Source organism: Ammospiza caudacuta, chromosome 1, assembly GCF_027887145.1.
Source record: "Ammospiza caudacuta isolate bAmmCau1 chromosome 1, bAmmCau1.pri, whole genome shotgun sequence".
Taxonomy (NCBI): domain Eukaryota; kingdom Metazoa; phylum Chordata; class Aves; order Passeriformes; family Passerellidae; genus Ammospiza; species Ammospiza caudacuta.
Genome location: NC_080593.1, coordinates 30,523,276 through 30,550,149, shown reverse-complemented (window position 1 = coordinate 30,550,149; position 26,874 = coordinate 30,523,276).

Here is a 26,874-nt window from a genome sequence, read left to right as displayed (position 1 = left end):
TGAAGCCTACAGGTCCAGCTAGAGCTTTAGGTGCAGGAAGGGTTGTTGTACCTGTGTTGCCAGGGACAGAGTGGTTTAGGGGAGGAGAGCCCATATAAAGTGCCATTTTAAGTTTTATTGCAACATGTGGCTGTCAAAGTGCAAAGGTATTTTTGAGAAGGGGCATGCTGGACTGCAGCTACATGCAAATATTGGCTGCTACTTATCCATATAGATACCAAAAGGCTATGGGATTGGAATTGGCACTAGTGAGTGAAATCTGCAGAGATTGTCATGTCTATTAAATTTAAGCACAGATCTGAAAACTGTGAGATTTTATGGATCCTGGATTTTCAAGGCTTTGCTTGAATAGTGGAAATATTAGACATCATCATAGTTTTTACTGTCTATTAAGTGTTATGCTGTTTTTTTCCTAGATAATCTATAGAAAGCAGGCATTTATTATATGAAATGTAGTCCAGTACTTACATCTGGGCATATCCTAAAAATATCCATCTCATTTTTCCTTTTGGAAAATCTCTAAAGAAAAAAAATCCCAAATTTTAGAATCTTGTAGGATGTGATGTCTTGACGTCCCTTTTTTTACTTCTTCTCCATGGAAAGTTGGAAATATTCATGCAGGATTTTCTAGTAAAGATAAAAAGTGTAATAAACCAGTGAATGATAGGGAAAAAATACCTTCCAGCCTGCAATTTTTACAGAAACTCCAGTGTTTCATCAGGGCTATGTGAGTGTGGCCTGCCCTGGACACCTCAAACAAAACTACCATGGGGCTTGGAATGCATTCGAGAAAGTGATTTGGACAGGAATTGAATTTTGACAAAGTGAAACACTTCCAAAAAAGACTGCATATATATATATATATATATATATATATATATATATATATATATTAGGAGGGTTCTTTTCGAGCATTGATAGTCTGTCAAATTATTTCTCTCTCTTTTTGTCTGGATAGATGATCTAGGTGAGTCCCATTTAGGACTACTGGAACAAAAGTATGTGACTGTGCTGGATTTATCTCTCACCAGAACTAAGGAACTCTGCCTGTTTTTGAGGTAGCTGAGAGAGCTACGGCTGTGCTTCCATAAATAAAAACCCAAATAAAATTCAGATTATGTGGCAAGATGTGGCTTAGAATTGTTTTGCTAAACTGTGTGCTAAGCAGAAAAGAAGCTTCTCAGCTGGAGAATAGAGAAGTAGATAAAGAAAGGACCTTCGGAAAACTACAAAGGTCTGGAGATGGTGGGTTTTGGGGTGGAGGTGCTGGCTTCAGACTAAGTGTTTGTTTCATTGTATATCCAAGAGAGAAGGATTTTCTACATTTTTTTGGCATATGTGTCAGCTCAGAACTTGGTAGGAGGCAAGGACTTCTTTTGCTGTTCCAACCACATTAGAGGTGAAACACTTCCATTACATTTGTGCTTTTCATTGCTGGAATTCAGCAGTATTGTTTCTGTTCTAACTAGAACTCCTTCAAAGATACTAGCACTGCTTCAAGTCTATTATTTTTTTCTCTTAATTGAAATATCCCAGGAATACCAGCTATTGGTTAAACACTGACTAGAAAAGCTACTGCTTCTAGCTTTATAATAAGATTTCTGCATAACCTCTTTCACCATGGGCCTAGGAAACTGCACATATCCTTGAAACACTGAGAAAAATGGGAATTATCTGAGTGTCTTTGAGTGTTTTCTTCTGTATGACTGGAGAAGGTAAATTATATTAACTTCTTATTATGAGAAATTTGGATGGAAAAATAAACTAAGTTCTAGTTTTCTGAGCCAAACCAGAAGTTATAAAAAGTAACTATTTAGCTGCTGGTCAAGATGTAGTCTTTAGCCTTAGCTTAGAAAGAGGTAGATAATAGAGTTTTGACAACTGATAAATCTTTTCCTTTCATGCGTTTATATTGTCTGTCTCACTAAACTCTTTGAAAACTCAGATGTCTTTTCTAGTCCTGCTCCCTGTTCTCAATATGGTCTCTGCAAAGAGAATTTCCTCAAAGATTTCAAGGAGCCTGGAGTGTCTTGTGATGATTCACAGTACTGTGAGCTGTAAATAAGCCAAATGAACAAATTACACCACTTATTCTGTAGAAGAATTGCATAAAATTTCTAAAATCAAGATTTATCAGAGTGACAGCTTAAAATCTTCTCTGAAAAAAGATAGTAACTATATAAGACAATCTGGAGAGATACGAAGGAACTCCTTGGGAGGAGTGACACTCAATAGTCCTCAAAAATTAATTTTGCACAGCTTTTATTTTTGCATATTTTTACCAGGGAATGATAATGTGAGTGAAGTCTTTTCACCAGGGAATAATAATGTGAGTGAGGTCTTTTCTTCAAGAAGAGATAAAAGGTCTAACGTCAAGATGAAAGGAATCTTTTCTTTCATGTTTTGTATCCAGGACCTTCATATGGCAGAAGAAGAGGATGAATGCAGCTTTCCTACCTGCTGTCTAAGGCCTCCAGCCCAAATCCATCTATTCACTCCTACATTTTTCTTGAAAGCATGGCCCTGCCAGATGCTGCTCCTTGATGCAGAGCATCACAGGCAGAGGTGGTATGGGTATTCTCACAACCTGCATAAACAGGCTGCAGACCAGGGTGAGTGGGCTTAGCCTAAAATCTCTGGAATTTTAGGGGTACACCAGAGAGAGCACAGCAAGAACAGCACTACTGGGACTTACTGACATGATGCACTGTTAACCTGCCAGGCATGAAATCCAGTTTCTTGTTAGGTGTACGTAATTCCACAAAATCCACAACAATTTTTGGTTTTAAGATCTGGAGGGACTTTGATGTTTGCAGCACAGGTTTGCTTATGATGCGCTGTGAAATTCTCCCCCCTGAGATATGTTGCTGGCAGGTATGACCTTTTGGGGAAGCTGGTAGTCTGGTTTAATGCTTTGTTTATATCTTCTTCAAAGCTAACAAGTAAGTGACACAGAAAGCTGTTTGCCTTTTCTGATGTTGGAAAAAGTTATTTTGTTTCTTCCGTATGGAGATTTATTGCAATTCTCTCAGCATTGCTCTTACCAGCAGAGATTTCATAAGGTAGGGTGGCTTGGTTTGGGTTTGTTTTTTTCTCAGTATGTGCAAACTGTGATATTTACACAGTAATTTTTTACTCACGTTAAGAATATTGAAGCCAATCTCCAGATTGCTCCCTCTTGCTGTACTTTGATGAACAATAATTCTAGGACTTCTGAAACTGGACACTTTTTGGATGAAACTAAACAATGATATGGCCCAGGAGCAGAGCTGATGAGATCCAGCCATCACTGGGGATTCAATCCACTGAAACAAACTAGAGATAGGCTGAAATAAAAGGTGTCAAAACATTTAACATGGACATCAGGTCCTCGTCACCAGATGAGGGGATCAGCTACTCAGCAGACCCACAGACCCACTCCTACCAGTCTGTGCTCTTTCCTAATGCCTGATGAGTCAATCAGTCCCTTACAAGACTCTGATGTTTCTTGAACTCACGTAAAAAACCTCAAATTCGTAACTTTTACAGAAAGAGTGGCTTGTATTTTAGTCAGATATAAGAGTGCATTTAGGACACAGAATTTGGAGTTTTGCTGAAGAATTTCACATAAAAGAAGCACAGATAAATAAATACTGAGTAACAGTACCTGATAAAAACTGTACATTAGATAGATAGGCTATAGAACACTAGAAGGGATTACACATGTATTTAACAATAAAATTTAGTTCAGATATTTCCATTGTCACTTAAGTACCTTAGGAAAGCTGTTGCACCATCAATAGAAATGGAAACACGCCGAATACCAACCTGAATTTAAAAGAGACCCTCTCCATTCCCCTGTGACTGTCATAACATTTCTGGATTAAATTACCCTAAAATATGATAAAATAGCCACACTTCTCTTTTTCCAAGACAAAACTGCATGTCTGTTAAATAATTTTGCATACTTCAAACAATAAACTTAATATTTTATCAAAAACAGTTTGTCACAGACAATAGAGATACAGAAATACAATATTTGGAACAATTATTAAATAAAAATTGGGGACTGGTATTATCATACATTTTAGTTTACACAAATGTTTCCTTGGGATCTTAGTACCTATGCAAATGTTTTCTCATTTTCCAACAAGTGTGTAAGGCTTAAAACTTCACACTATCTCAGAACTTGTCTGAAATTACAAGGCTAACATCTGTAAAGAAAAGGCCATGCTTACAAAAAATACCAACATCCTTATCCTGTCTTTAGAAAATGGCAGAGCAATAGCTGACATGAACACTACATGTAATGTATTTCCTCAACTACATGTTATGAAAAGCTAAATATATTAAAATCTAATTTGCCTTTCTTTACAGAAAAAGGTGCTTTTTATCAGCTAAGTTGTGCTTTGTGCAGAGACTATATAGGGTACTGTAATTCCTGGAGTTCCAGTAGAAATCAGGACTTCATGATTAAATAATTCCTCTCTCAGAGCCTTCAGTATAAATTCAATCTTGAAGAAAGAAATCAGTGAGCTGAAGAGATGTGCACAGGGTAACACAGAAGATCTCTTCAAGTGCCAGCTGGAATCCTGATAGTATTCTGATACACTGCAATCTTTGCTATGCATGGAGGGATTGTGGGACTATCAAAGTATTTTGACAGTAGTATGTTTTTAAAAAAGCAAGATGGCATGAAATACTATCTGTCTTAGTTTTATTTCAGGGATAGAGCTTTTACAAAGCCAACACTGCCTTCTGAAAAAAAAAAGATAAATCATTATTGAGTACCACCACTCATTCAAGATGTCCACAACTGAATTTCTGAGAACTCTTTGAGAACTGTTGGTTTTCTTCAGATCACAAAGTTTTGCTTTGAACCATATTAAAGCTAACAGAATGTAAATGAAAGCATTTATTCTAATACCTTTGGATTGACTTGGAAAACTGTTTAATTAACTCAGTGTAACTGTCTGCATAGTAGCAGCTGGAATGAACAATAATGATGTAATAACAGTAACCAGCTGAACATGGTCTAGCATTTGTCTCTCAGACACCACAACCCTATGCCCCATAAATATCTGCCTCAGTTCAATGCTCCTTAGATGTAAAAACTGTATTAAATATTCTTTAGATCTGCATTTATACTCTTCGATGTTTTTTAACATGGCAGAATTGCACTCTTTGTGTATAAAGATGAGTATTTTTCTTCTTACAGAGAGAGATTGCACTATTTGAGGTGTATCAATTGTCTCTGATGTTCTCTGAGGACAAATGATAAATTTTTCATTACTCTTGACCTCCCAAACTACTCCAGGTTATACATCCCTCTTTTTTGCCACCTTAAATAGGTTTGCTGCCTCAAAGAATTCATGTTCAGACTTGTGGGGGAATTCTATGTATACTGAGTGAGTGTTTGTGTGAATTTTTTCTGGGTACTCCGACAGAGCTGTGTCTAATCACTCAAACCACCAACAATCTACTTATCTATGTACCTATACTTTTGTCAGTGATTACCAGGCAATTTGGAAGCTGATCCTTAACTAGAAATTTATTATGATAGTATCTTCTCAGATGCTATCATAATATACACAACCATGAAATTTGTGTTTATGCGTTATCCAAGCCCAGCCAGCAATACGTGCAAAGCAAGGGATAAACTCCTAGAGCAGGGAGAACTATTCTTACTACGCAATTGACTCAGCAAATGTATCTATTTTCTCTTTTTTGAGTTACCTATTGGCCCTGCTGGATGCCTCCCAAACCCACAGAAGTGTTTCTAATAACTACTGCATACCTCTGGCATGAGAATTTCTGTAAGCACGTAATCATGACAGCTTCTCATCTCCAAAATAACTTTGCAGAAAAAATGAACATAAAGTTTTAGAGGAAATGAATATAAAGTGACTTTCAGTGCAACGGACTCCATTGCAGCCTGTATCTAACCAACTTTCCTTCCACAGATATTTATGATGTTTATTACCTACAGAATACTAAAATAGTTATACAAGGATCATCCAAAACTTACTCAAGTCTACAAGAGTAAATGGGATGTTGTGGAGTTGCAAATGTCCATGTCTACACACAGCACAGGAGAGTGCATTGGTTAATGTCTCTTGTATTGAAGTAATGCAATTAAATGTTCTTATTGTGGCCAAATCTTGCAAACCAAATTTTAAAAACAGACTTCAGAGTGGTTCTTTGACTTTTAAACCACAAAGTCTTGTTTCAATGTCACTGTCTTTATCTCAGAAGTAACACTGAACACAGTGGGCATATTTCAAAGATGTTTTAATCTTTGCCACAGTGGAAAGCTTTTTGTTTGTTGACTGAGCTAAATTCGTTACTTTGCTCACACAGTAAAAAAAGATCTGTTTTCAGGATATGGCACTAGTTTGGAGCTTAAGCTGTGACATCAAGGTGCCAGGATTTCTGCAATATGATATTGTCTTTTTTGTCTGTCTCTCCCCCATAACACCCTCTCCTTCTCTCCCCACCCTCCAGTCCCCAGAATTTCTCTCTTGTGTGAGGGGACAAGAATAATAAAAATAAATGGTAGCACATGGAAACAGTTCAACTAACCACAAATGTGGCTGATTAGAAGATTAGGGAAAAGTGTCCTACTCTCAGGGGCTTCTGTTCTTGGAAAACAGTGGGGAAGCAGGAGACTGTAGTATGTTTGTTATTCACTTATTACATTAAAATAACTGTCCCATTTTTGTTTGTGCCTCAAGTCCAAACGGATAGCAGAGTACAGAGAATGAAACATGCAACATACAATTAAATATACAAGCCAAGTTGGCCATTAATAGTTCACTCTCAAGCATCTGGATCCTGAATATACAGTTATACAAGTTGAATTAATATGGTTGTTTACTCACATGCTTCCGGAGCATTTGCAGCCATCAGCCCTTTGCAATAATATTATGCCCAGCCAGGCTGGAGTCTGGTGACTGGTTATTCCTAACCAGATCCCTGAGCAAAGTCCTGAATAAAAAGATTAAAATACAGTATTATTCCTTTTCACTTCTATCTCAGATGTAAGTAATGTAACTTAAATTCCATTTAACCTTGAGTTATCTGTGTCCTTAATAGGTATATTAAGTATACTAAAAAGTTGCCTAGCACAGCAATGATTTGAAGGTATTTTGATATTCCTTCAATTTTTAACCCCATGGACTTTTCTAAATACAGCCTGTGTTTCAAATGTTAATTTTACTTGGAAGCAAAACTGAAGCTTATTCTCCACATGTAGAACTTAATTATTTTTAACTTTCCTGGATCTTTAGAAAGTACTACTCTTATGGGGGGAATTCAGTCAAGGCAGCTTTGTCCAGCCTGAGGATTATATTTGAAAGCCCTCCACGTGCAAATTCAGCCACTGATACAGTCTGTTTTGATTCTACTGTCCATTTTTATTCCACATTTGAGAGTTTTCTCCAGGGCTGTGTTCAAGCTCTTGTTTCACTGGGCTTTTCAGCTACCATTAAAATTCCAGTTTCTGTGCTAGGAAGCCCTTACATTAAAATGTTTCACATTTCCCTGGAAGGTCCTATCATCAGAAATGAGTGCTACAATTATTTTCAAACTCAAAAGCCTCAAAATTTTCTGATTTTCTTCCAAGTGGAATTTAAATCTGAGATCCATAGAGATCATCTGAAGACCATCTATTTAAAATGTCCAAATGCCACACTATGTCATATACTGTGTCACAGTATATGCTTTGATCTATAAAAGGAGATAAAATGTTTCAATCAGCACTAAATAACAGCTGTCTTTAATGGTTTTAAAGATAGAATAGACTATTTCAGCTATTACATAGTGTCATCTTTAACATCTCAGTATGGAGGTGGTGAGCTGTGACTGTAAGATACATAGTATGGTGTGAGGTGAAGTTAAAATATTTCTCTCAATACAGAAACAAAAATAGTATTTGAGATGAAGTTTGGAGATTCTGAAAAGAATTTTTATTCTAAAATATTATTTGTGAAAACATTTTTTTAAATTTTCTCATGAAATTTCAATTTTCGAACAAAAATTATGGAAACTTCAAATTTTCTCATTACATAAAAATTCCAAACTTTGACATTATGTACTAGGAAATGTGAAAAAAGACAGCTGCATGTCAACTTTCACTCCAACATTGTATGTAAGAGAGAAGACAAAGATGTGTGGACAAAAGAATCCCAAGTTGCTATGGTGTTAGTAAGATTAGGACTACAGTGCTATAACCTTTGAGTTTATATTGGGAGACAGAGTTCAGAAAAGTTCTTCTTGTGAGGACCATAATCATAGCAATCTATCAATTTAGTTCAGAGCAGAGGTTAACAGATAAATTAGTCACATGAATCTGTGAAAATCAGGTTTTTTACATGAAGGGGATCTCCAGTACAGCTGATGAAAGCTTATCAAGGTCACATGACTGCAAGGAGAAGCACAAACAATTCAAAGATAAGGTGAAGAAACTTGTAGTTAAGACTGATTATTAGACTGGCACAATTTTGTTTTGGTGCAGTCCCAGAAATATTTAAAAATGAATTTGGAACTTGTCCTGAAAGACATTCTGCACCTTCTTGGTGCATCCTCAAACTGTACCCAAAGAACCCTGGGTACTTTGCAGGCACACTGAGAAAAGCTGAGGACAGCCTTTGCTGTTCTGCTAATCCAAAATTGTCAGGGTATTTCAGATCACTCTGGGGATACTGGAGTGATCACAGAAGGAATTTGTTTTCACAGGGGACTGGTTTGCACTATAGTTAGTCAGTGACAGCAGAAATATCATGCTCTCCCCTTGCTTTTTTCTTCAACTTTTTCTCCTAAGGAAGGGAATTTTTTTTCTCACCAGATTTGTTCACTGCTTTCTATGTCATTTATGATGAGATTAAAATTTCAGATTTTTCTCTTGAAAGCTCCCTCACACATTCCTTCACACTACACATTTTTTACAGCCCAAACACTTGCTCCCACCTTCCCTTTCTCCTGTTTCAGCTCTCCCCTTTTCTGTATGTTTTCCTTTGTACTTGAAGAACAAAACACCCCACAAAACACAAGCCTTCTTCCTGTTTGCAGCACCTTCTCCAAAGTGAAGATTATGCCAATTTCTTTTTTTCATTAATTTTTTCATGAATTGCTGCAGCTCTGCACAGCGTAATGCATTTGCTACCGAGGACAATTTCCTGAACAGAGACATACAGCAGGATTTTTTTTATGATACAGAGCATCATCCTAATGACATTTCTTCCCAGAGGGAGAGAGAGACAGAGGGAGAGAGGGAGAATTTTCTGTTTTCCTGCTTCCAGCTTTATCTACTTTGGGATCAACCATTCAATCCAAGCTTAATAAAGTAATTAGGTCAGTGCGAGGCGGTTTCCCAAGGGCAGAGCCTTTTAGAATTTTTTGTTCTTTCTTAAATGCAGAGATGTTATCCAATATAGCATGGTTCCTACAAACAATGTTGTGTAATGTACATTTAATTTGTATATATAGCACAGCACTGCAGCAAGTCATGATTACTCAAATAGAACCTGGCGACATTTCAACTCCAATTTCTCTTTCCCATTTTCTTTTTTTCTCTTATTTTTCAGGAGCCAAAGAACTTATTTTTCTTGAAAATATTTTTTTTCTGTATTGCTACCAGCAATCCATGGAATTTCTCTCAGCCCTGAAGAGACTGTATTTGAGCTCAGCTAAGTGCTTTATCACTGTCTAAATGAGCACCTTGTGGCAGCAAGTGACCATCCTCCCTACACTGTGCACAAAGTTGTATCTGTACAGGATATGACAAAGAGCTCCATATTTAACTCACAGTGCCTTTAATATGTCCTCCTGTTACTAAATCCTATACTTGTCCCATGACATTCTCACACTGCATTTTTGTTTCAACTCTGTTTTTGTTTTCTTGATATGATTAACAGTCAGCCACTGTTTCTGTACTGTTTTCTGCACAAAGTAGAAATGCTACAGTGAAAAGGATACTCCCACGTCAGTTTAGCTATAAAGATTAATTGCTGGAAAGCCATAAAATACGTCTGTGCTAGCTAATCAGTTTAAGTAGCAATAATCTCTCTGAAACTAGAAATTCATTAATCAATCATCCCAACTGTAAATGCAGTCTTGGCAGAAAAATCAATGGAAACCCCAGCTACTCTTTTAAGGTCAGATGTTATCAACCAAAACCCTGCTGTTTTACTTATGCAAGACTGCACATTTAGTTAGAGATAAGGCAACCGCTGCTAAAAAACTCTGCATATGTGATGAAGAATTTTCATAAAGACCTGGGAAAAAACATCTTAAATTTTACTGAACTTGCTTTTTACCTCACCTTCTCACACTACTGGTGTTGCATTTTGAACACACCACCAATAGCAGAGAAGTGAGTAGGATTTTCACTTAGCATAAGGGAAAAGGGCAGTTTTGATCAGTAGGGAATTTGTAGTTCTGATAGTTACTATTCTTTGGAAGGACCTGGGAGATTTTCCTAAGTATGAATATAAATTCTACTTGGTGAAAAGTTTTACATATGTTCTGAAAATTCATGAATGATTGAGCAACAAATTATTAACAGTTTTTCATAAGAAAGGATGGGGTGGGGATACTCAAAGATAATAGATGTAAAATTAGCTAAAGACATTATTTTTCACACATATGATTACAGTGTGGTACTCTGTAAGACAAGATGCACTCAGTGCTGAATCCTAAATTGCTACCAGACTTAGCTAAATCATAAAGATTTATTTTACATGAGTATTTTGAAAGAAAAATCTATCAAGGATTATGAAACATATTAAGTGTCTCAAAGACAGACATTTTACAGATACATTAGACATATATTCTTACAGTTTTCATGCATCCTTTTCATAAATATCAGCTTCAGACCTTGACAGAGGCAGGTTCTTTGACCATTAGTCTTTCTTTAGCATAAGTATTTCTTATCTCCTGCCCTAGCTTTTGTGCTGTGTGACTCACTCATCCATATTTCTGTCAGCAGATGGCATTACTCAACACAACCCATGAATGTAAACAGAACAAAAGAAGGTTGATTGCTTCAGAAAAGGAAGTCTTCATCAGAGTAAAATAACAAAGTTACCTGATATATTTTCATTTTGGAAGTTCCACTTCAAAAGTTAAGCAAAAGAGAATTAAATGGTTCTGAAATTTATTATGTTATGTAAAGCAGGAAACTAATTTTTCAGGAAAGTATGTGAATTGGAATTGCAGGATTTAAGTCAAGTCTTTCCTATAAGAGTAAATGTAACAAACCTTCTCAAATTCTATCTCTCAGGTCTGTAATAAAAGTTTCTTCGTGAAACTAATATGTATTACCAACTTAAACAATTTATTCCATTAAAAAGGTAATTTTAAAGAATCCACTTTAGCAAATTAATGACTCATTTACCACTCATTTCACAAATGCCTTTCTGTATGAATACACCAGATGAAATGCATGTGACTGCTTTTCCTTATAGTGATGTGTGTAGACTTCATTCCTTCGAAAATTCCCAAAATAACTCTGATTATAAATGGGGAATGGCCATGTGAGGTGGAGTAAATAATCTTTTGGAGGCTTTTGGTTTTTTTCAGCAATATTGACAGAGGTTTTATGAATATGTTGATTCCCAAAAAACAGACTAACTCAAAGTCCAGAAACACAATGGGAGCTGAACTGCATGAAGGATTGTGTTCAAAGCAGTGCTAAACCAGTGTGGCTCACCTCTGCCTAGACTGGCACAACAGCTTGTGGACTTTGAAAGAGAGACAAGGAAAACTGACAACCAGCCAACACCCTTTTATATAATGACCAAGTGAAGTCAGTACTCTGTTTGTGAATCATTCCCAGACATTCTGATCTCCTCTGATATGTCAGAAACCTTCTCAACAAATGTGCAAGCCACCTGCAAGTTTACAGGTTTGCATAAACTGCTTTTTTTGGAGCATAATATGTTCATAATAAGCTTAAATTTGCTTTCAATCTGTGTTTCATCTTTAGTATTGCTTTCTTGGGATATTTGCATTTGGCTGTGTTGAACACTGTCAGTGGTTAAACCATTTCAAACACCTAACAGGTACCACTGCTCATCCTGCCCCTTTTCCTCTCCCTGCCCTTTGAAAGCTTTCACACTTTTCCCTTTCACTATGAGGAGAAGAAAATCTTCTGTTTTCTGAAACACACCTAAGCTGCACACTTAAAATGAGATAATGATCATTTGCTATGAAAATATTCTCCTTTTTGTAAACAACCAGTACAGAAAAAAGCATAGCAATTGCTTTTGAAAAATACACCATTAAGAACTGACAAATCTCTCTCATATCTCAACTCTCTCTCTCTCTCTCTCTCTGGTCCCCTAAAAGAGAATTCTTTCATAGTGACAATTTTTCCAAGCAGCTTTTTTTTCCTCATAAAAAGACCTCACTGAAAATTTAATGGAAAACTTTCAAAAGGATTTACTTATTTATGTCTTTTCAAACGTTTTCGGAGAATGAGCATGTTCAACAGCACAATGCCTACAAGAATGATTTTAAAATTCCTGGGAAAAACTTTATGTGACAAATCATTAATGTGCTGTCATGTTTAAAAGCAGGAAAACTCTGATACCTTATCTTTGCTTCAAGCTGGAGTTCTGCATCTACAGATGTTATGCTGTTCATAATGCAATTTACTTTGTTGTTAAAGTACTCCTTGCACAACTGAATGCATTTAAGGCTCCAGCTGGGCAGGATAATTTCAGTCTTCATTTAAACTTCATAAAAATTTGCATAAAAATTGCATCCTTACTTTGAGAATTTCTTTTTGAAAAAGTTTTTTCATTGACTTTGTGTCTAAGAGTGAGATATATTTTTTTAGATTAGTAGAACGAAAAGAATTGCTGCTCTGCTTTTACATTTCTTAAAAAAGGGCAATTCATTCAGATGATAATTTTATGTATGTTTTGTTAAAACTGGAAACACATTGAGAACTTTTATTGCACCTACTTCTGTGCAGTTTAAGGGAAATAATTTTATAGAAATCTTTCTCATCAAGAAATAACAAAAAAAATTAATTCCATTGAAACATCTGCAGCATTTCTGCGTATTCCTAATTTGGCAGTTCTTGCAGGGGTGATTTTCATAATGTGCTTAGCACCACCCTCAGGAAATCTTTTAAGATCTCCCACATAAAACTGGAGAAATATCATATCATTACTTCCTAAAATATTTGCTTATTTCTTTCAGGGAAAGATAATTATATGTGACATATGAACGAGCATGAGAACTCATGCATATTCCAAGTTAAAAGAAATCTATAGCCTAAAAAATATATTTCCACAGTGGGTAAGATGAGCAGCAGGTGAGAAAAAGATGTATGAGGGAGAATCACATATTATAGTTACCCATAGCTAAGTGCTGTTTAGATGAAACATGTGCATCTGTTTTCAGCAATTAGTGTGGAGATCAATAGAAAACATATATATTTAATTAGACATATGGTTCATTTTACTATAATTGGAACCCCATGTCACTTCTGGCTCTCCATATTCAGTATGGTCTAAAATGTTTTCTGGGGTGTGTTTCCATCATATGGAAGGTGAAACTCAGACACTAGCTGATACTCAGACCTCATTGTCTTGTGGTGCTGTTAAATGTAGGCATTTACGGTGATTTAACCAGAGCAGAAACCAATAAAACTTCGATTTTGAATGTCATTTAACCCTTTCCCTGATGACTGACCACACTGCATGTCTTGTAACAATCACAACTGTTAACACCACATCTGTTCGCCTGTATTTTGAATTAGGCTATTTCACAAATCACCAAAAATTAAAGAAACTTTATAACTTCTGACAAACAGATGCATTCAGAATAAGGAATAACGGTCGTGGAATGATGAAATTTTACTCACCGAATATCCTTTATTCAGTGATTTCAGTCTAAACCTCAAATCAAACCAAAAGAAAAAAAATCACAAAGATCTTCAAGTAAATTTTGAATTGACAAACCTACCCCAGCTCCCCAAATATATGTATTTATATAATACTTGTTACTGTATGTCAGTCTCATATATATTAAACTGTAGATGAGGGGAAGCTTCCTCTGCAGATACAAACAGCAAACAGGAGGGAATTAGTAAAGCTTATTCTCAATGCCCATACTTCCTGTAAATGTGTGATATCATAAAATGTGTTCATAAGCATTTTGAGTGTTTAACTTGTGTTTATCCTAGACTATTTTATATGCTTAGTTAAATATTCCAGTATTGCTTACCAGATTTCTTTAATAATTTAGCAGATATAAAATGAATTAAATGGGAACAATTTAGTGAAAATCAGAGCTTTCATGTAGTTCTTGCTCAGAATGCCTCACATTGTAAACATCTGCCTGGCACAGGCTAATGGATCTATTTTAAGCAGAACTAACTAACAGACAGAGCAAGAAAACTCCCTTGGAGGGGGTAAGGGAAATGGCAAACAGAAAGTTGCATCAACAGTAGTTGACTTACATGTTAAAATTCTGTGTTAAGTCTAATAAGAGATGCAGACACCAAAAAATGCAGCAGTGAAAGTACTCTTTGAAAGACAAATGGGTATGTATGACCTGTTTAATGACCCCATATCTAAAGCATACAAACAGAAACTAAGAGCTGAAGTAAATCAGATCTTTCATCTGGATGAAAGATTTCAAAACCACATTTCAATCGAGCAATTTTGCAACCAGATATGGGATATTCTGGGTGAGGGAACTTCCTGTTTTATGCTCTGATAAAGTCAGGAAAGGATTGCAGTTTCATGTGCAGAGAAGATGAACAAAAGCATTAAAGTACTGAATCTTAACTTTGGATCCCTTATGTCTGCATTTTCTAAAGTGAAAAATTCAATATGCATAAACCACCTTTGTTTCCAAGATTATGTTTCAGGAATGAGTATCTTTGAACCCAATGTTATAAACACAGGAGTCAAAAATTAGTATTTCCACCCAATGCACTTCACTAGAATTTGACCATACGCACTAAAAATGTTACTTTTCAGTATAGCATGAGTATTAACAAACAAAGGCTTCACTTTTCCTTAATGTATTTGCCTAAAAACCTCAGCAGTTGCTATGCAGCCTTTTTATATGAGGTAGAAGATACAGATTTCACTCGCCTCAAGCTGAGGAAAAATGTTAACCTTTCTTTCCATTTTTCAGGGAAACATTCTAAACTAGTATTAGGCAACATCACCACTATTTCTGAAGTGAAATCCGGTTTTGCCAGAGGAGGTGTGGAAAATTGTTACTCTCAGGAAAATTAAATTAAAAGATCTCCCTAATTAATTTGGGGAGAAATTAGACAAAACACTCTTCAAAGCAGAGCAAGGTTGGGTTTCGAGTACCTGAAGAATGTTAAAGAGCAAAGCAGTTGTGGATGTAGAACAAGTTTATCACAAGCTTCTAGGCTTGTGCAATCTTGGGTACAGATCCTGAAACTCTGTCTATATCTCCTTTAAAAATTTAATTCCTTTTCTTTTCCTTATACACATCCCTCTTCAACTATACAAGCTCCCTAAGATATTTTTGGGCTCCCTCTTCCCTGTCTTTATTCACTCCATATTGTTAGAGGAGTCCATTTACCCAAGAAAACTTTCTTCCTAAGGCAATAGCTGTATAAATACATATTTCCAGCTAACAAAGGAGTTGCATTTTTTTTGTCAGAAAGTTGTTCTTTATCTTAATTATATAAATGGATTCAGAATAGGACAGCCAGAGAACAAGTGCTAGAAAAGCCAAGGAATATAATGTAGTTTCTTTCTCATGCATCGCTTCAAAGATCCACTTTGTCCTGCTTAATACTTTTTTCCTTCTTGACCCTTAAAAGTGAAAGTGTCCAGAACAAAAGTATTACTCTTGGAGTGATGCCTATGTATATTGCCAGTAACTGCAGGAATTAATGGGAATTTCTAAGTATTGTTGCCATTGAATAAATTGACATCATTGTCTTTGTTATATAGGGGGAAATTTCTCTCATCAGTATCTGAGTTCTTGCTTACCTCATGCTGCCTCGGATATTGGTACTGGACAGAGGCCTGGGCATGGAGTGCACCGAAGGCCAAAATAAAAAGAAAAACAAAAGAAGCAAAAAACCCACCCTGGTCCCTCTAGAAATGCATTGAAATTGAAACAGATTATGAAGTTTTGTTTTTGCAGAGTTGGCAGAAGTGTGGCTGGTTCAGCCAGGGAGCAAAGGGAGCTGTGCTGGACTCTGGTGTGATTTCTTGTCTGCAAGGGGAGGAAGGGGAGAGCTTGCATGACAGTACCAGTCCACTTTGTGAGAGATGCTAACAGCTGATTTCATCCTTCCCTGCTTTGTTCAAACTGGTTGAGTAACTCAGGACAGCATCAGACATTTTGGCTGACAAGGCCAGGTTTATTGCAGGGGACACTTGGGATGCCTTTGCACCAAGGGCATGTCCCCATGCCCAGTATTTGCTGGGCTGCCCAGCTGCATCTTGGCTGCACAGCAGAATATATCCCACAGCTGGTAGATATTATAAAAAAACATAATCAGGCCAAGATACATGAGCAAGAGTGTTCTTCCCAGACCTCAGGTGGTGACTAGCTCAGTGGATTTGATGAAAGCACTGCACTATTTTGGAAGTTGTTTCCATAGCAAGCCATTTGGCAAGGCAGAAGGGCAGTTTCTGTGTGAGCAGCACTGCCAGTGTCTCTCTGTTTTTGCCAGGAGCCTGGGCCCTCCAAAGACTGGTTCAACACCTTCTGTAGGTTACCACTCACACAGAGGTTAAGCCTCTATTCAGACTAAAGTGATTATGTTTTATCCCACACTCTGCCACAGAGTAGGTGTTGGCAATTAACTGATTTTTGTGCCTAGCCTTACTCTTAAGAATCAAAGAGAAAATAAGTCTAAATAAAAGTTTGTAACACAGTCATGATTTTTCACATTTTATGTGTGAATTATAAACTTTATAAGGAGTAATGAGCTTATCATCTTCTTTAGACTGATTTTCAAGTAATTTTGTCATCAGGAGAGTAGGTCAAGGCCAGGTGCATGTTTATGGACAGAGCTGCATTGCCTGGAGATCAGAAATCAGTGCCAGGGAATGCAAAACCCCTGCTGGCAGCTCAGTGAAAAGCCCACTGCTTGTAGCCATCTCACTAGCATCTTCTTAGCTGCTCAGTAAAGTCTTAACTGCTCCAGGGAAATGGGAAAATGCCATCCCCTCCCAGCCTGCAGTTGTTTAAATGTTCCAGTGTCAAGCAATATTATACTGCTTTTATATTTTCTCCATTAGACAGCTGCTGGATCTGCCTTTATGGGAAAGCCACCCTTGAAGTCACTTGACCTCTTGGTGCCTCAGTCAACACAGATGGAATATTGAATAACACCAGGATGTTGCTAGAAATCATATGACTCATGTGAACCAGGGAGGGAGGCATTTTTGGGAATTGTTTTTTTTTTTTCCTCCTTGGGCAAATAAGAGTTTGGCTTATCTAATTATATGCAAAGGTACACAGATTCTGTTTTGCAAGAATGTATTTTCACAGTCCAGCAGTCATCTTTAAAAGGTCAGCAGTTGTATAAGGAAAAGCAGCACACATTTTACTTTGAAGCAATATCCTGTACTTCTATTCAGATCACTGGGTCACAGGATCACTGCATGGGAAGTATTAGCATATAGATGATATCTGCTTTATGTATCAAGACTTATTTTATAAGTCTATTTAGAAGCTGAATTATTGTTACATATAAAACAATTTAAAAAATTGAAAATACAATTTTTTCTCAGAGTCAAGATGCCACAATCTACAGTGATGACTTTTTTGCTATCATGATCCAGCAGCCTCCCCAAAGAGCTGCCAGCAATTGCCTGAAGGTCATGAGCTTGTTTCCTTCCCTTTTTTTCTGGCCTTCTGCCAAAGCAGATTTGTTCAGACATCAAAACCAGCTCTACTTGCTGCTTCAATATACCAACAATACCTAATAATCATTCTGCTCTGCCAAATCATGGAGTGGATTTACTAAAGTACCATGGGAAGTAGGACTAAAGATACCATGTTGTAATGATAGTCATTCAAATCAAAAGCCCTGGCAACACAGGTGGAAGCAGTAAAGCTTGAAACCTCAAACTGGAAAAATGAGTACATTATCTATTAATCCATCAGAAGGACAGTTTATAACTGTTTTTCTCTCATCTTTTTGATTTATATCACTTAGGCATTTCATTATAAAGTACCTTACTGCAAAGCAGAGGCATTTGAATATTCAATTTATACGAAGCTGTCAAAAAGCGAGCAATCCCAGGAGGCTGAGTCTTGCATTTAGTTGTTTGCAATGCAGACTGAGAAATTTTGGAGGAGTATAACAGGAATTCTAGTACAACCTCAGTTTTATGTATCTGGAAACACAATATCTCTGCTTGCAAGCAAAGATCAAAGTGGTTTTGACTGGAATGCAACACTCTACCATTCTTCATTATTTAGACACACTGCAAGGCAGTGCATGGTCAGAAGTTTCCCTCTCAGGATGCTAAAAGTTCTTTCTTTAACTTTGGTGAAGGGAGCCTTTTCCTCACCACTCCTGATATTTTTATTTAGCTTTCACATTTAATTTCAAGATCAGCAAAGGTTACATTGAAACCGTGACATTTTTACAGCTGCACATGTCTTTTAGGACTACAAATACATTATGAAAGGTTTGTGAGCTTAATGGGTCAGTTGATGGCCCAAGTCTGTACTAACTTTTGAACAGGAATAGATCAAATGAGGATGATCTCAGGATACCAAAATATCTCTGATGCCATGGGCCTCTTAAAATTCTGACATCCATTTATTGGGAGAAATAAACTCCCTAAGAATGGTAGTAAAATAAATGTCCGCACACATACTATGAAAAAACTACATATACTGTATAACTTGAAAGTTCACAAAAGCAGCACAGAAGAAACAGATGCATCAGTAAATCAGGAAATAAAGGGCAACAGTCAATTCTAGAGGATGGGATACAAAGGCAGTTGAAAGACATGGCTGGAAGCCCAAATTATAAGAGAAAGCCTTTGTAGAAAGAGTGACATTAGTTAGCATAGCTATAAAGAAAGTAGGAGCTGTGTTTAGTCTTGGGGTCTACTGGCTTCTGCTCACAGAAGGTGTTGATGGTGTCACTGAGAAGGGACCACCCCACTAAGAGGGACAAAGAACAGGCTTGCAGCTGGTGCACACTCCAAGTTCACACCACAAGCTCTGGAGTATTGGGAAGCATTTTAATCTTGCCAAACTCCTTCAGGGAAGGTATAACTCAAGATGGAGTTGTGCCTAAGCGCAACAATTAATCTCTGTCTGAACATGACAGATAGTCTTTAAGTTAGACATGCAACACAAATTGTATGGATAAGGCTGCTTGTTATTTACAGTGTACTCCTCTGAATCCCAGCTTGTCTCAGTTAGTGATGTGTCCTGCTAAGTACCCTATTCATAAGGCAAATAAAGTTATATTGACTATGACCACGTGTTTGTTTCATAACCCATTGCCTATTGTGTAGCACTGGTAGAGCTGTGTAATCCAGAGACCTCCCTCTTGACCTACTTCAGTGATAGCTGCTTTTTGTTCCATCCTTTGATAAACATTATTTCACATCTGGAAGACAGTCCCAGATATTTTAGTATCTGTAACAGATGTTTTGTATATAATTTAAAAATAGTGCTTAAGTGAAAGTTTAAAGAGCTGCTGCATATCAGTTTTATTGTTGCTCTTATTTAAAACAAATAATTTGTAAGTTTGCTTCCTCCATCATTACAGCAATAGAAAAGTACAATGAAATTAATTTAAGTACAATAGAGTTTACCAGCCAGCAAAAGTAATTTAAATTAATTTTTTTAAATAACACTATTATTAATTAGCAATGCAAAGTCCTGCTGCAAAACTGTACCCCACACACATATTAGAAGTAACTATCTCACAATGAATCTCCTTGTAAGTTATTAAAAGCATTTGTACTGCTCACAATCTGTAGGTAACCAAAAGCAATTGTTTATTTACAAATTTCAAAAGCTGCTTAAACTCTGATGTTAATACTGTTCAGGGGTATTTTGTGTGCAGACATACACTCTGTATGTATAAAACCCTCAGTAGATTTCACCCTCCATTCTCTTTCATTTATATTGTCTCTCAATAACTTTTAAGCCCTTTTTTTGTGATTTTGCTTCAATTTGTACGAAGGTATAACAGAAATCATGCAGCAGATGATGCCAGTAGGCCTTTCTGTTTGAAATCTCGAGGATGGGGTAAGTGTGGGAACAGCAGTACTATGACAGACCTATTTGGTCTCCATAAACCACAGCTGGATCACACTAATCAGTGGCTCTGTTGCATCTGCTCTGGCTTTCGAAAAGAGTTTCAATCCTCAGTGTGCTATAGGTGACAGACATTTTGAGTGAACTTTTTAGGAAACTCATTCTCACCCAACAGTGTAAGAGTAAGAAAAAATCCTCTCTCCATGTTAGAAGCTGTTAAAATTTGTTACCAAAACACCAAATAGGTTTGTTCCCTTTATCTGCATCTCTGTCTCCACCCAAACATATGTCTGCAGAAATTTCTGCTTCATAAAGTTGCTGCATTGTTCATTGAATTAGTCAAAGTGATTCTGAACTTTATTGCTAATGGGACTGAAATATTCACAATCCAAATATTCACTTCCTCAAAAACAATGAGAAGAATAATAAAGAAAGAAATCTTAATTTTGCAACAATAACAGCATGAATATATGCTGGGAATTTTATTACACCATAAATTGCTGTTATAAAAGAGTTTTCTTTGGAACAGTTATAAAATAATTTAAAAAGATAAACAGAGTGATTCATATGTTCATGTGAACTCTGCTAAGCTACTTATGAAGTGAATGAGGATTAGTGGTTTGTAAAAAGTCTCTGCTTTCTTAGCTACGAAATTTTGGTGTTTGACAGAAGACTCTGATTGAAAATAATGACCTCATCCACTGATTTACAATTGTCCATTCTGTTATTAGGGGTATAAAGAGGCTTTCTGGTAATTATAGCTTATTTGGCCTCATTAGGTAGAGACTGACATTTCTCATACAATAAGAGGGTATGCTGGAGGCTTGTATGTCTCAGCTATAGTCTGGAATTCTGGTATCATTTGAGGACTGCAATTTTGAAAAATAACTGGAGACCTCATGGGCTGCAAAGAGGAGGAAGCAGACAGTATAAAGGCTGGGCACTGTGCCACAGTAAATACAGAAGTGTTTGCCATCCATCACACCACTGGTCTGGGCAGTACCCAGAGAAATGTCTATAGGCCAAACTCAAAATCAGGTTTTGTGGCTCTCAAAAATAGTTAACTGAAATAGGTATATTTTAACAGTTTATTGCTTATGGATCTTATATGAAATGTGTCCATACTTGAACAAAATCCCATGTACTGACTGATATTCATGTAAACTAAAGAAATTGGAGTGCAGAAAATGTTCAGATTAAGAGCTGTAGTGCTGAAAAATGGTTTTTCCTACATGTGGGAAGACAGAGTTAAAAAAGCAGAATTTGATCCTGAAATATTGCAAAGAGCCTCCTATAATCTATTACAAAAATGGTGTGAGGTTTTCATTTAATCTTCTGATTTCATAGGCTTTTTGACACACTTCCAAAAGTTCTGCAAGCCTGGTGAAGTCAGTGAAGTTTCTCAGTTAGTTAACTGCTTTTGAAATGAAATCTTTTTGAGCTTGGTCATGATTTCTCTTTTGAGAATAAACATAGACAACCATGATTATAAAAAAATTCTTGTCAAACTATTTCTATATTCAAATGTTTTTGTAATAGTTGCAAACAACTCTGTGAAGTTTTGGGCCTTCTTTACTTCTGATGTTGAGGAATGGTGCATACATAAGGTACAAATGTATCTCTCCTTCCTTGCTTCTGAGTAAAACAATGATTAACTATACATTCCTTTTCCTAACTGTGTAGAAAGAAAATCTTGGCAGATTTCCCACGTTCAAGAATTTGTATGTCTCAGAGGAGGCATGTGGTCTGAGAGCACCTTTTAATATTAATATAAGCCTTGCCATAGCAACGTGAGCGTTGCCACAAAAAGGTCACTGCAATCACTTAGAAAAATAATTTGAATTACTGTGGGGAAAATTACAGATTAAAACCAGCTTCCCAAAACTGTTGTAACACACAATTGTTGTAGTCTCACACTCTGGCTTGGTTTTGCATTCTCTGTCCATTTACAAGGAAACATGACTTGATTTTCATTAGATATAAATAGCAAGAAGTAAAATATACAGGACTCTAGATTTAGTTGTCAGTAATTCGCAGCACTAAGCAGTGATTTATACTGAACACAGATAATCAACAAGCTTTCTAGTCCCAGACCCTCAGAAGATGTTCTTTCCTGTCATGGCAGCTCTCAGGAAAGCGTCTGTAAGTGTGATTAACTTCCTCCAAGTGTTCAGGACTTTGGTGAAGGAAGGAAGGAACTCATCCCTCAGAGTGACTTCAGTCAGATGCAGAAATCAACTTGTTGCAATTGTCAGTGCATTAGGCTGATCCATCTGATCCACTGTAGGACACAGAAGACAGAATTCATAATGAATGGAAATTTATTGGGCACCAACAAATCTACCAGTGCAAAGCTGAGATTTGTGGCAGGCAACAGACAGTTTTTGAACCCTCTAAGTGTACCTGATTTTCTCCTCACATGAAAGCAGGGCACTGATCTTCTGCTATGTGAGTCTGGCCACATTTCCATTACAAAAGCAGTAATTATAGTGGAAAAGGATAGCACAGGTAGATAATGAACAGTTAACACATTTATTTTAATCTGTCCCTTCATTCACTGTCTATTCTGTAAATCACTGGCACAAGATTTTCCACCGGAAAAGCTGAGTTAATAGGCAAATTCCTTGAACTGAAGAAAATAACACTGAAATTTTCCAAACCCATCCTACACACTCCTACACACTCTGTGATACCTTAGTTCAGGCCAGGAGACAGACAGAAATACAATGAGAAACCATCTCTGGTTAGGCCACACTGTCATCCCTTCTTCAGACCACACTATTACTCCATAAGCTAAAGTAATTTCCAAGGAAATATTCACTGTGCTTTTGTCTTAAGTTTGATCATGTATTAAAAACAGGAGCAAAGGAGATATAAAAACCCATAATGCCACTCCAGCTCTACTCTGAGATGTTCTGCTCTGAGGAAACAAGACGTTTTGTGCTTTTTCTGGGAGAATCCCAAAGAAGAATGAACAAACTTGTTTTTAAATGAGAGGCACCACACAATTCATCTCTTTTTTTTAAGCTTTACAAAAACCCAAATATCTTCATAAAGATAGAAAAAAATCTGGGTTTCTCATGTACAGGGAATAAGTTTAGATAAATTATTAAGAAAAAATTCTTCACTGTGTGTGTGATGAGGCACATGAACAGGCTGCCCAGAAAAGTTGTGGATGCCCCATCCCTGGAAGAGTTCAAGTCCAGGTTGGATGGTCTTTGAGCAACCTAGCCTGGTTGAAGGTGTCTCTGCTCACAGCAGAGGAGTTGAACTTGATTTTCATGGTCCCCTTCCAAATGAAACCATTCTATGATTCTGTGAGTCTGTCCCCATTGCAGTAGTCAGCACCACGGAACAGCCAATTGTAAAAGCATTATTATCCAAGGTAATATGTGGAGACCCTCCTTTGGAGGGACCTTGGTGTTGACAATTGTCCAAAAATGACCCTCAAATAACTAAACCAAACTATCATCCTGAATCTGTTATATCACATAATCAAAGAATCACTGAATAAATTAGGTCAAAAAAGACCTCTAAGATCATCAAGCCCAACCTATGACTGAACACCACCGTGCCAACTAGATCATGGCAGAATGTCACATCAGGCTTTCCTTAAACCTCTAGGGATGGTGACTCCACCATCTCCCTAGGCAGCCCATTCCAATGTCCAATCACTCTTTCTGTGAAGAAATTCTTCCAATTATCCAGCCAAAACATCCTCTGGTGCAGCCTAATGTCCTCTTGTCCTGTTGCTGGTTACCTGGGAGAATAGATCACCCCCACCTGTCTACACCCCTTTTTCAGGCAGTTGTAGAGAGTGATAAGGTCACTCCTGAGCCTCCTTTTCTCCAGGCTAAATTGTCAGTGCTCCCTCAACTCCCTCACTGCTTGTCACCCAGCCTTGCTTCAGACCTTCCCCAGCTTCATTGCCCTTGTCTGGACATGCTGCAGCACCTCAAAGCCCTTCCTGAACTGAGGGGCCATAATCAGACTCAGCGCTCGAGGTGTGACCTTACCAGGGCCAAGTACAGGGGTAGCATCGCTTTCCCAGTCCTGCTGGCCACACTGTTCCTGGTACAAGCCAGGATGAGATTGGCCATCTTGGCCACCTGGGCACACGCTGGCTCATGCTCAGCTTCCCTCTACCAGCATCCCCAGGTCCTTCTCCACTGAGCCACTTTCCAACCGCTCTGCCCCAGCCTGTAGTGCTGCATGGGGTTACTGTGTCTCAAAGTTTTGTCCTGAAAAACAAGCAAGCTAGAAAATTACTGAGCTGTGATGTTATTAAGGACGCCAAATGAATCATGCAAAAGAACATAATGCAAAACACACACATCATCACTGAGTAGGGTAATAGGGATTTTAACTAACTAGCTTAATTGCTTCCAAGAACTGATGACTTGACAAGTGTACAGGATAGCAATGAAACAGCTCTGCTGAAGTTCAGATCCTCCAATATCTTGTCAGTTGAGACTTAGAGGCACAGAGCTGCCTGTGTGCTCCTGCTTCCACTGAGCTGGGAAATATGCTGAGGGATCCTACATAGCCACTGTGGTCCTAGGGAGTACAGGAAAAAACAAGGGAGAAAAAACCAATTCTGTCTTGACTAGAATTTAAACAGTTTAAAGTAAAAACACTGGGGACAATACACAGAAGAAACTGATTTTTATAAACCTACTTACCATTCATCCTGAGCACAGGACAGGGAAAGGGTGGTCCAGGGTCGTATCTTGATGCATAGGCACAAAAAAGCTAGATTGTTGTCACAAAGATAGCTCTTAAGTCTATTCCCTAACTTCTGAATTATCTAGCTTTAGATATTTTGGTTTTTTAAGATAGGCTGTGTATTTATAGTTTTACTACAGAGCTGCCAAAGAATGCAAATGAGCAGATCTAGCCTTTCTATAAACCTATGGAGAATTTTTCTCTTCATTGAAATGCACAAGAGTCTTTGCCATAATTGTTTGTTTGTTTGTTTCAGTGTCAGTTTCTCTCTAGAGAACATGACTAAATCAAGACATCTTTTTCTGCTGCATCTTCAATCTGGGAAAGTTTGGAGAGATTGATAAAACTTACCTTTCTGTTCATTCACCTCATACTCCTCCCTGACTTGCCTTTGATACTCACAATTTCCAGGGCATAAGTTCTTGCATATTTCTGCCTAGATGTTGACATCATAAAATGAGTCTGTAATTCACGACGAGGCTCTAGCATGTTACAGAAATATCTTGGTTTGCCTTCTCTCTCCGCTTTTAGGACCGTGGGTGATTCTTTTCAAACAAAGCACTCTGATTCAAGTCCATGCCTTCCCCTGTCATTCACCACTGAGAAATCAATGTTGGGAGGGCTTAGGCAGGGTGGAATATCCAGCTAGAGATCTTTCCTCTGTCTGATCTGTGTGTATGGGATTTAAACCTAGGTCATCTAACCACTGCAAAGCAAAGCTAGATGTGTTCAGTTCTGATATCCTCTCAGTCTCTCTTGTCCTACTGTGCAAAACCACTTAATTATTCATTGAGCTTAGAGAGAGTGTAAAAATTACTATATTTAGATCACAATCTCTGCTCATACATCTACTAATGTTTGTGTCAAGTGGATCACCTTCAACAAACACAGACTTTGCTCAGCCTATTCTAAGTGTAAGGCAGCTCTCTTGGGAGAAAAGCAATTTTATTTCAAGGTGCTGCTCTAAATCAAATTTATGGGGACTTGAATTTTAGGAGTCACTGCTTTGAATTCAGCTGGGATAACAGACTTCCTTTTTTGGCTTTTTTTAACATTGCTTTTGCATCTACCCTACTTCTGGAATTGATTTGTAGCTGTGAAGTGTATGTTAACAGAGTTCTCTGCCCCTCTATTAAAAAACCTGCAGAAGAACTACCATTTAAAAGTGAACTAAATCCTGCTCTTGCCTGGGAATCCCTGCTGGCCAGCTTAAGTTACCTCACATACATCTGGGTGTTTTTTCTGAGCCTCCTGGCTTCAGATATTTAAATGCACTCTATCAATCGCCTGGCACTAATTTAGCTGTTGAGAATTGCCCGTTTGTGCAACTGGGATCCATTTCCCTGTGTGCTCAGGCCAAACAGGAGGAAGGGTGATGGCTCCAGGGACTCTTTGAAGGTTGTGGGGACAGCAAGGGGGAAACTGCCTCCCTGGTGGGGTGGAGAGACCGGAGACTCTGGGAAAGTTCCACTGGGTCCCAGGCCAGGGGATGGGCACAGCCAACCTCTCTCTGTGACACCACCGGGGGCAGAACCCAGCCCTCAACCTTCAGGCAATTGGCAAAAGCCCAGAAGAAAACATATGGAAAGAATGAAACCAGGGAACCTTATAAAAAGGCTGCATTTAGAAAGAGGAAAACCATGGAAAACAACCTGAGAGGCTTTGCCTGAAGCAAAGGCTGTGGGTACTGCCAGCCTTTTTCTGTGCAAATAGAAACCCTTGGCAAAGATTTGAGGTATGAGGTAGTTGTTAGCAATGATATGGTTAACCAGTATCAGATTGGTACACTTGCAATATTCTCATTTTAGAAGGCTGAGTTTTAAGAAATGGAGTGAGACTTCCAGAATTTCTTGCACTTGATAAATCTAGTGAAAATAATTTGGATTCCTCAGAACTGAGGTATTAACAGTTTCC